This window comes from Artemia franciscana, unplaced genomic scaffold (genome assembly GCF_032884065.1).
Source record: "Artemia franciscana unplaced genomic scaffold, ASM3288406v1 PGA_scaffold_330, whole genome shotgun sequence".
NCBI lineage: Eukaryota > Metazoa > Arthropoda > Branchiopoda > Anostraca > Artemiidae > Artemia > Artemia franciscana.
The window spans coordinates 99,841-111,003 of NW_027062669.1; positions in this window are offsets into that span (position 1 = coordinate 99,841).

Here is an 11,163-nt window from a genome sequence, read left to right on the forward strand (position 1 = left end):
AAAATGACCACTGTACAGTTGTATATCTATAAAAAAGAAGCTATTTTCCTAGTTTCATAGTTTTATACATTCCGATAATTTAATCAGTATGTTCTCAAATTTTGAGAACAAAATGACTACTTTACAGTTGTATATCTATAAAAAAGAAGCTATTTGCCTAGTTTCATTGTTTTATACATTCCGATAACTCTATCGGAATTTTCTCAAATTTTGAGAACAAAATGACCAATGTTCAGTTGTATATCTATAGAAAAGAAGCTATTTTCCTAGTTTCATAGTTTTATACATTCCGATAACTTTAGATAACTATAATTCCGATAACTGGGAAATTAGCTTCTTTTTTATAGATATTCAACTGTACAGCGGTCGAGTCACTTGTAAAATATCACTCGAGGTTGAATAAACAACATGATATTTATATTGGCATTTCAGGTATTTAGGGGTGGGTTAGTTCCCTATTTAACCTTTTTATTTTTTTCCATCACTTCTAAAATCATATATGTAGCATAGCAAGTATTCAAAATAAATTGTAATCCACATTTGTACACGCACTCACTCAATAAAATTTAATTCCACTCATCGTCTTTGATGTTGAACTGTTGACTCCAAGGGGCATGCTGGCATTACAGGTTTTGTTGTGACCAGGTGTCTTTGTTGATTGGTTTGAAAAACAAATGAACCTGTCAGTTTATAAAATCCCCCCGGCCTCAACTCAGGCGAGACGACCCGCTTGACTTAAGCATATTAGTCAGCGTAGGAAAAGAAACTAACAAGGATTCCCTTAGTAGCGGCGAGCGAAGAGGGGAAAGCCCAGCACTAAGGGTCAATTGTATCCTTCGGGAGGCACTTTCGACCGATGCAGTGTTTGGGAGCCTCGTAAGACCGTCACTTGTCCAGTCTAAAGTCCTCATGAATGTGGCCCGATTGCCCAGAGAGGGTGTGAGGCCCGTAGGACGGATGAGCGCTCGGCATTCCGAGGTCTCTCTAGAGTCGTGTTTCTTGAGAATGCAGCACTAATCAGGTGGTAAACTCCATTTAAGGCTAAATATGAATGTGAGACCCAAAGAATACAAGTACCGCGAGGGAAAGTTGAAAAGAACTCGGAAGAGAGAGTTAAACATTGCGTGAAATCCTCCAGGGGGTTTAAAACGGAAGGACTTTCGAAGTTCAAGCCATCTTCGGGATCAGTGTCGTAGGTAGCTTGTGCTGATGTGATGGGCTGAGGGAAGCCTCGGCTGTTCTCTGGTCATATTGGCCAACTGCGTTGCTCACAGCGTGTATTCCCGGGTGGATTCGTAATCCGCACGCGGCTGGAACGGTGTCAAATGACCCAGTGCTTTTGTTGCCTCGGCTTCAAGACGCTGGATCCCCGGCAACGATTCAGCCCGGCTTCTGGTGCTGGGAGCTCTTTCGTGGGTCTCCTGGGTGAGCGGAGAGTAGGCGAGTTCCTTCTGACCCGTCTTGAAACACGGACCAAGGTATTGCTTGCAATGCTGACGGGAGATGCTTCTCCTCTGGAGAGGGCTAATCCCAGGGGCGTCGTGATCCCGTTGCGGATGCAACGCACCTAGAGCACACATGATAGGACCCAAAAGATGGTGACCTGTGCCTGGCCAGGTCGAAGTCAGGGGAAACCCTGATGGAGGACCGAAGCGATTCTGACGTTCAAATCGATCGTTGGAGCTTGGTATAGGGGCGAAAGACTAATCGAACCATCTAGTAGCTGGTTCCTCCCGAAGTTTCCCTCAGGATAGCTGGTACTCAAGCAAAGGAGACGGGAGTCTCATCCGGTAAAGCGAATGATTAGAGGCCTCGGGGCCGTAACGGCCTTAACCTATTCTCAAACTTTCAATGGGTGAGATGCCTTGCCGACCGTGGTGTTGTTAACGGCAAGGATTTCGGATCCGAGTGCCCAGTGGGCCACTTTTGGTAAGCAGAACTGGTGCTGAGGGATGAACCAAATGACCGGTTAAAGCGCCAAAACCAATACATATTCCCGATCCCACAGAAAGGAGTTGGTTGCTCAAGACAGCAAGAGGGTGGCCATGGAAGTCGAAAACCGCTTAGGAGTGTGTAACAACTCACCTGCCGAAGCAACTAGCCCTTAAAATGGGAGGCGCTTAAGCATTGTGCTAATACTGGACCGCCGGTCGCAGAGCTCGTTGATTCTTGGTGTTCGTCGCTGACTAGCCGGTGAGTAGGAAGGTCGCACTGGTTGCGTTGAAGGGTTTGGGCATGAGCCTGCCTGGAGCGGCCACTGGCGCAGATCTTGGTGGTAGTAGCAAATATTCGAGAGAAATCCTTGAGGCCTGACGTTGGGAAGGGTTCCATGTGAACAGTGGTTGGACATGGGTCAGTCTGTCCTAAGCCCAACCTGAAATGGTAGCACAAGACGAGCGTTGAACGAAAGAGACACGAAGTGTTGATCGCAATGCGTGAGGCTCGTGGCAAAGGCGAAAGAGAATCCCGCTTTTATTTGGGAACCTGGTTGGGGTAACGTTCGGATCCTCGTATCCGTCTCGGCAACGAGAATTGGCCACGGGAAGCTGGCGGGAGTGCCGGGAAGAGTTTTCTTTTCTGTGTAAGGGAGATACAAACCCTGCAATTCCTCCGCGGAGAGATAGGGTTAATCTTCCAAAGAGTGTTGCACTTAAGCGACGTCCGTGCATTCTTGTCGGTCCTTGAAAACCATGGTGAGGGCCATGTCTAATCATTCCCACCAGACCTTACCGGTAACCGCATCAGGTCCCCAAGGTGAACAGCCTCTAGGCGATAGATGAATGTAGGTAAGGGAAATCGGCAAATTGGATCCTTAACTTCGGGATAAAGATTGGCTCTGAAGGTTGAGGGTGTCGGGCTTAGAGCAAGATGCCACTGGCTACCGAGTTCGGCTTGGGTGCTCGCAAAGGTGCTCGATCCCTTCTCAAGCTGGTCGTGGGCGGCCCAAGCAGTGCTCTTAGTGCCTTGCTTCGGCTTGGTGCAGAGCCTCGGCACCCAATGAACGACCAACTCAGAACTGGCACGATCCATGGGAGTCCGACTGTCTAATTAAAACAAAGCATTGCGAAGGCGCCATCGCGTGTTGACGCAATATGATTTCTGCCCAGTGCTCTGAATGTCAAAGTGAAGAAAGTCAACGAAGCGCGGGTAAACGGCGGGAATAACTATGACTCTCTTGAGACTCTCTGGAAGGAGCAGGCGCAGCCATTCCCGGGAACCTGAGGTTTAGGAGCTCCAAACAGCAGGATGGTGGCCATAGAGGTCGGAAACCGCTAAGGAATGTGTAACAACTCACCTGCCGAGGCGACTAGATTGATGGATCTCATATCAAGGGAAAAGGTTCCACATAAGATGCGCGGCCCCGACTGGTTGAAAGGCCTGTCGGGGTACATGGTCCCCCCCGGACGCCCGGAACTGTGGCAAATCCCAGCTCTGTCCTCCACGAAGGGTAGTCGCGGAAGTCCCAAACTCTCTATCTTCGGTGGAAGTGTCCACCGGGGTCTAGTCAGGCGGACCTTCCAGTGGAAGGGTCCACCGGAAGGGTTCGAATGATCTTAGAGGGCGGGTTAAATGTTATCAGTCAAAGATAGCAACTACCAAAGGCGTACCGTTGGTCTGGCTTGGCGGGTTTGGCATACCTTAAAATGCCCGGCTGTAACAGGTAAAAGTGTTGCACCCGTAATAAATCACCTGTACGAAATGATGGAAGCAAATATAGAGGATAATTGCCAACAGGCTTTCTCTTCGGAGGAAGCGCTCGGACTGTTGGAACGAGGTGAAGCTAGAGAGAGGGCGGATACAGCCACGCCCCATATCTTAATTACAGAGTGAAGTAGTGTTCATTTTGTGAATCGAGACGCTCAAGTTATAAGCTCCTAGTTGAGCACATGGTTCAGAGACACCAAGTAGGGAGTGTGACTTTGCGGTGCCCGATATGTCCAAAGACCTTCGCCATTGTGGCTGGGGTAGCTGTTCATCTCCCGCACTGCAAAGGTTCCTCCCCGCGATAGGCCTCTGAACCCGGAGTGTACTGCAAGTGGAAGAGAATGAGGAGTGAAAGTGAAGAAGCGAATGAAGGGATGAATGGGAAGAGAATGAGGAATGAATGCACTGCTGTTATTGGAACGCCGGGTCCTTCGGGGCCCACTATCCAAGCCAGTGAGATGAATGATAATGAGGGACGTTTATTGTGTGTTGTTGATGGCTATGGCAGGAGTTTCACATCTGCGAAGGGGCAGCATATGCGGCACCAGCACCCGGTCGTACATAATGAGAGATTTGCGGGAGTGAAAAGGGCTCGTTGAAAGGATGAGAATTGCAACGTGTCGCACACTTGGAGATAGAATGCGGAGATTTAGTTAACGTAAACCAATACATTGCTTCGAAACTGCCAGGGAGGACGGGTGAGGGAGTAAAGAAATTCCGCAAACTACATGATTACCTTGAGATACTAGAGGACGTGCGTCGTCGGGCAACTGACGGTGGTGCCAATCTAGTATCTCCTCCAAATAAAAGGTATAGAACCATCGAGCCCTTGAATGCAAGCGAGGTAATGGAGCAAATTGAAGATGGAGATGAGGCACTATTTAGAAGCCACTCCGAGGTTTCAGTTCCACAGTTTGAAGCCGCGACCCTCGAAGCAAAAAGCTTCAGGACCACCGCCCTCCTAGCTGTGGAAGGGAAAATATCTGTCGATACACTCTTTAGGAAGTTTTCGGAGAGATACCTCAAAAGTGCAAGGGAGGAGCGTATGACGTGCGGTGGAGGTAGAGGTGGGGGAAGGTCTGGTAACAGACAAGAACCTGCTAAGGACACCAAAGCCAAACGAAAAGTACGAAGGAGCGACCTGCAGAGAAAAGATTTAGACTAGCTCAGGCGATGTTCAACCGCAGTGAGAAGGATTGTCTCGACGCAATCCTAAGCGTTAACGGGTTTGAAAGAGAAGAGGTGACTCTCATAAGCACCGAGAAGGATGCGCTTCTCGGTGAATACAAGGATCTGTTCGAGTCAGATCCCCTCGAGGATAAGGAAAGATTCGTCCCTTCAGTTAACAAGCTGGGGACGGAGGTGACATGTCCAATCTCGCCCAAGGAAGTGAGTAGAACCCTTAACTCTTTTGATGAGAATTCGGCCCCCGGGCCGGACCTCATCAAATATTCTACCCTCAAAGGAGTAGATAACCACGTCTCGGCAGCTCTATTTAATGCCTTCACGGGATGTAGTAAGATTGCTAGTTGCCTGAAGCCACGTGGGACAACCTTGGTCCCAAAAAACCTGGGCCCCGGTTTACCAGGCAAGAAATTTCGACCCATAACCATTGGAAGTGCAATTTCGCGCTTATACACCAAAATATTTGTAAATAGGCTCAATGCCTATGAGCTGTTGAGTGTTGCTCAAAGAGGTTTTGTGAGAAGACCAGGCTGCTTCTAGAATATATACACAGTCAGAACATTGATCAAAGCAGCACGGAAAAAAAAGGTCAATTGCCATTCTGGCTATTGACCTGGCAAAAGCGTTTGATTCTGTACAGCACACTAGTGTGCAGAGGGCTTTGAATCGTTTTGGAGCGAGTGATCATTTGCGTCGAATTGTTGAAGACCTCTACACGGACGTAGACACACGGCTGAGTGTTGGTCGCCAGCAGTTAGGTCACATTATCATGCGAAATGGCGTAAAGCAGGGGGACCCGTTGAGTCCGTTCCTGTTCAACCTGGTGTTAGATGAATTCCTTACCAACGTGAATTCTGACCCAACCGTTACACAGGGCATAGGATTCCAATATGGTAGAGTAAAAGTTGCTGCTACAGGATATGCCGATGATTTGTTGCTAATTGCGGAGACACGTCATGGGGCTCAATTATTAATGGATGGGTTGACCACTTTTTGTACGAATCGGCACCTACGGATCAACCCAAGTAAATGTCAGTCATTGTGCCTAGAATGGCAGGGAAAGGCCAAGAGCCATGAAGTTTTGGGGAGCATCGTTAGCTGTTGTGAAGATAGAGAGCAGGAGTCCTCGATGGGGGAAGGCTCTGTACATGTTCCGGCCGTTAGCGTGACTGGGTCTCTGAGTTATCTCGGGACCCAGATACGACCGGATGGAAACTGTGAGGTCAAAGAGGCCGAGTTCGCGTCCTCGTTAGCTAAGCTACGAAGGACCCCCTAAAAGGGGCACAGGAAACACGTCTGGCGAAGTTACTTGTTCAACGCCAGTTTTATCACGTATCTGTGGCGGACCTCAACATGAAGCGGATAGAGCAGTATGATAGAGCCTTGCGCTCTTTCACTAAGAAGGTCTTGCAACTTCCGAAATCAACTGCTACCAGTTTCCTATACATGAAAACCAGGGATGGTGGCCTTGGCCTGCCCTGTATCTTTGAAAGAGTAATGAAGTTCCTAAGAGGTCAGTTGCGCAACCTTCAGACTTCGTCGGACTTATGGATCATTGCACTAGCACAAACCCAGTTGGTACAAAAACTGCAGCGCCGAATAGAAAAATTTAATGATCGTAATTGGCAGCAGGAATTCTCCCGAACCTGGCAGGGTCACGGGGCGGATTCCTTCAAAGCAAATATTGTAGCCAACTTCTGGCTTCCAGGCCAGATTAAGTTTTTTAAGGGACGATTTTATAATCAGGCGGTTCAATTATGGACGCAATTGTTCCCCACTAGACTCATTCAGTATAATACTGATTCCGCTACAAACATGTGCAGGCACGGATATCCCTCGCAAGAGACGATTCAACATGTACTGCAATCATGCCCGTTCGTTCAAGGTGCAAGGATCAAGCGCCACGAAAGAGTGGTCAATTCTCTGGCTGAGTACGTGCAGCAAAATTGACTTAAATTCCTCAAAGAAACCTACTTGACAAAAGGAACTCAACGGCTCAAGCCGGATTTAATAATAGTTAAGGAAGGGGTTGCCTATGTGGTGGATGTGACATTTGCTTATGACCACCCTGAAGTATTTAAACGAGCTGCTGAAGAGAAAGTACGAAAGTACAGCGCTCTCACTCCGGGCGACATTCCTGGATTAGGAGAAATCAAGGCTGTGGAGGTCATCCCTATTGTTCTTGGGGCACGAGGTGGCTGGAGAAGGGCCAATACGAAACTCGACAAGGTGCTCAAATTACCTCGTAGTTTTGCAAAAATTAACATCATTCAGACAATCAAGGAATCAATCATTATGTTGAGGCTGCATAGCAGTCTTCAGAGACGAAACTCCCGATACGGCAACACCAACAACACACAGTCTCGCATTAGTAGTATGAATGGTATGAATGTTGGTATAAATGGTATGAATGTTGGGCCTGCATCTCGAAATGCAGCCGGTGTGAACGGTGGTGCGTGATGTGGTATGAATGGTAGAGACTAGCGACCCTGGGCAGACCGAATATTTTGTTTATGATTGATATCCTTTATCATATGTTTTTGGGGAATAAGGACTGCGCAGGAGTTACGAAGTACGCTTGGTGTTCAACGAGGATTCACTCAGAGTTAAACCGCAACAACAGGTGATTGCGAATCTCATTCGAGACCCCCGGATGTTGGACGGATTTGTTTCATACGAACCTGTTCCGCTAAACCCAACAAGCCGGTTATGAGCTTGCTCCACTCCTATATATGTGACCGCCCAGGTAGGGCTGAATCGATGATTCGGGATCTGAGATTCGGGCGTGAGTGCCCATGGCTTTCGAGGACAGCTCCAGGGAGATAATTCTTCACCTCCAAGAGCAGGGGTCGAGTTGCTCACTGTGGGTCCTCGTCTGTCAAGCCCGTAGCCAGGGTGGGATTATATGTAGACACATGGGTGTTGGAAGGTTATAGCCGGAACCTAGCTTCCGGAGAGCGGAGTTGACAGGGCAATCCTCCAGGAAGGGAGGAAACGACCAGTGTCAACTCACCTAACTAGCGGCTTTGTAGGCCATTCTTCTATATAGTTTTGATAGTCTCTGTCCTATCTATGTTCGTTTCTATATGTAAGCGTTAGGAAGATACGGTCCACTCATTTTGACTGGGCCGGACTGGATAGATATTAATTTGGGACTTTCCCATTCCAACTTGCGTGGATGTTATAAACCGACTCTCAAGGCTTTTGAGTCGTTAGCGCAGAATTCCCTTGCTTGCAAGGGAGAATGAGGCTTATGAAACGGGGTGTGAAGTATAGGTGGGCGAGTGGGCTGCGCGGACACTCTTCCTTAGGCGTTGCCTAGGCGTTAGTTTAGGTTGCGGCCTGGGGACCAATGATAACGCACAAAATAGCCAAATGCCTCGTCATCTAATTAGTGACGCGCACGAATGGATTAACGAGATTCCCACTGTCCCTATCTACTGTCTAGCGAACCCACTACCAGGGGAACGGGCTTGGTAACGTCCACGGGGATCGAAGACCCTGTTGAGGTTCTATCAGGCTAATTCACGGTGGGGGAAGCAATATATTGACAAATTTGGCAATATATTTACCAACTGATTACCGCAGGTTGACTACGGGTTGACTATTTGAAAATTTTCCTCTTATGCATGTCACTCCACAATGCTGAACTAGAGTCCACCTCTCATGTTAATTCACGCTGGGGTTAATCTGTTGAGGGATTCTATCAAGCCCATGTTTGCCACTTAAAGCACGGAGGCTTAAAGCCGTGAAGGGTTAGACCGTTGCTCAAGCGGTAACCATCCGCTACACACATACCAATCATATGGTCATCTTCATATGGGGTTCCCATCTAGCCCATGTCCACTGTATAGCATTCAAGCTTCTCTCTCTGATCGGGATAGGCGGGGAGGGCGTGCCCGCTGTCTCCAATCACTTTCCACATAGTGTCTATTTATTGCTTCAGTAGAGTCCATCACTCTTAGCCAATTTCATTTTTCACTATTTTTTCTTTTCGATAGTGACCCGCTGATATAAGGTCTGTGGATTATCGGCATGGGTGCTGGCTGCAAATTTTAATTAATTGATTAATAAATACCAGACAGACAAGCAGTCATCCCATCTAGCCTATACCCACCGCTTAAAGTATGGATGCTGAAAGCCGTTGAATGGTTAGACTATTTCTCTAGCGTTAATCAATTGCTAAGCACATACCAACAATATAGTCCTATTTCATGCCCATGTTTACCGCTTAAGGCACGGGTGCCTTCGAGCAGAGGTTAGTTAGACCGTTGCTCTAGCGGTAACCCATTGCTACGCAGATACCAACACTAAAATTCCTATTCCATATGGGATTTCATCGAGCCCCTTTTGGCCGCTTAAAGCAGGGTCCTGAAAGCTATCAATGGTTAGACCACTGCACAAGCGTTAATAACCATCCGCTACCCACATACCAATAATATAGTCATTTTCATGTGGGGTTCCCATCTAGCCTATGTCCACTGTATAGCATTTAAGCTTCTCTCTCTCATCGGAAGACTATTTTTCAGTGTCATTGGAGTATCATTGGACTATTTTTCTAGCGGTAGTCAATCGCTTAAAAAATACACCAACAATATATTCCTTTTTCACGCCCTTGTTCATTGCTCAAAAGCACGGATGCTTTGATGCCGTGGCTAATTAGACCATTGCTCTAGCGGTAACCTTGCGCTATACACACCAAGGTGCCTATGCAAGGTGCCCGGGCTCACCGCTTAAAGTACGGATGCCTTCAAGCCGTGGCTAGTTGTACCGCTGCCCTAGCGGTAACCCTGCCCTACTCAAACATCAGCACTATATTCCTTTTTCATAAGGGATTCTATCAAGGCCATGTTCGCCACTTAAAGCACGGAGGCTTAAATCGTAAATGGTTAGACCGTTGCTCAAGCTGTAACCATCCGCTACACGCATACCAATCATATGGTCTTTTTCATATGGGGTTCCCCTCTAGCCCATGTCCACTGCATAGCATTCAAGCTTCTCTCTCTCTCTTCGGGATAGGCGGGGAGGGGGTGCCCGCTGTCTCCAATCATTTTCCACATAGTATCTATTTATTGCTTCAGCAGAGTCCATCACTCTTAGCCAATTTTATTTTTCACTAGTTTTTCTTTACGATAGTGACCCCCTCATATAAGGTCTGGGGATTATCGGCAGGGGTTCCAGTTGCAAATTTATAATTTTAATTAATTAAAGTGCACTTTTTGTCTTCAAGCCCAGACAGTTTATTTTTTGTTTCCCAAATTTCTTGGTTTATAATTGCAAGTTCACTTGCATAAGAGTCTAGGCAGATAGAAGGCCCTTGTAGGCTTTAGACTGGACTCTTATTTCCATCCATATTCATTTCTCTGGCGGTAATCAATCCCTAAATATAGACCAACAATATAGTTCTTTTTTCATGCCCGTGTTCATCGCTCAAAAGCATGGAGGCCTTCAACCCGTAGCTAGTTAGAGCGTTGCTCTAGCGGTAACCCTGCGTTACACATAGGCCAACAGTATATTTCCTTTTTCATATCGAACTCCATCAGGCCCTTGTTTACTGCTTAAAGCACGGATGCTTAAAGCCGTTGAATGTTTTGACTATTTCTCTAGTGGTAATCAATCTCTATACATTTACCAACAACAAAGTCTTTTTTTACGCTCATGTTCATTGCTCAAAAGCACGGATGCCTGATGCCGTGGCTAGTTTAGACCTTTGCTCTCGCGGTAACCCCTGCGCTACAATCATACCAACAATAGAGAGTCTTTTTTGCACATGGGATACCATATAGCCTATGCCCACGGCTTAAAGTATGGATGTTAAAAGTCATTGAATGGTTAGACTATTTCTCTACTGGCAATCAATCGCTAAACATATACCAACAATTTAGTCCTTTCAAATGCCCATGTTCACCGCTTAAAGCACGGATGCCTTCAAGCCGGGGCTAGTTGCAAATATATTTGCAACTTGTCAATATAATTGCAAATTAGCTCACCCAGCATGAATTAGCCGGTTAAAACCGGCAACAGGTTGACTCTAGTTTGGCATTGTGGAGTGACATGCATTTCACTTATAATAGAAAATTTTCAATTATAATTGAAGACTTAAAAGAGTCATACTTACTCCCGTCGTTTACCCGCGCTTCGTTGAATTTCTGCACTTTGACATTCAGAGGATTGGGCAGAAATCACATTGCGTCAACACGCGATGGCACCGTCGCAATGCTTTGTTTTAATTAGAGAATCTGATTCCCCTGGGTCGTGCCAGTTCTGAGTTGG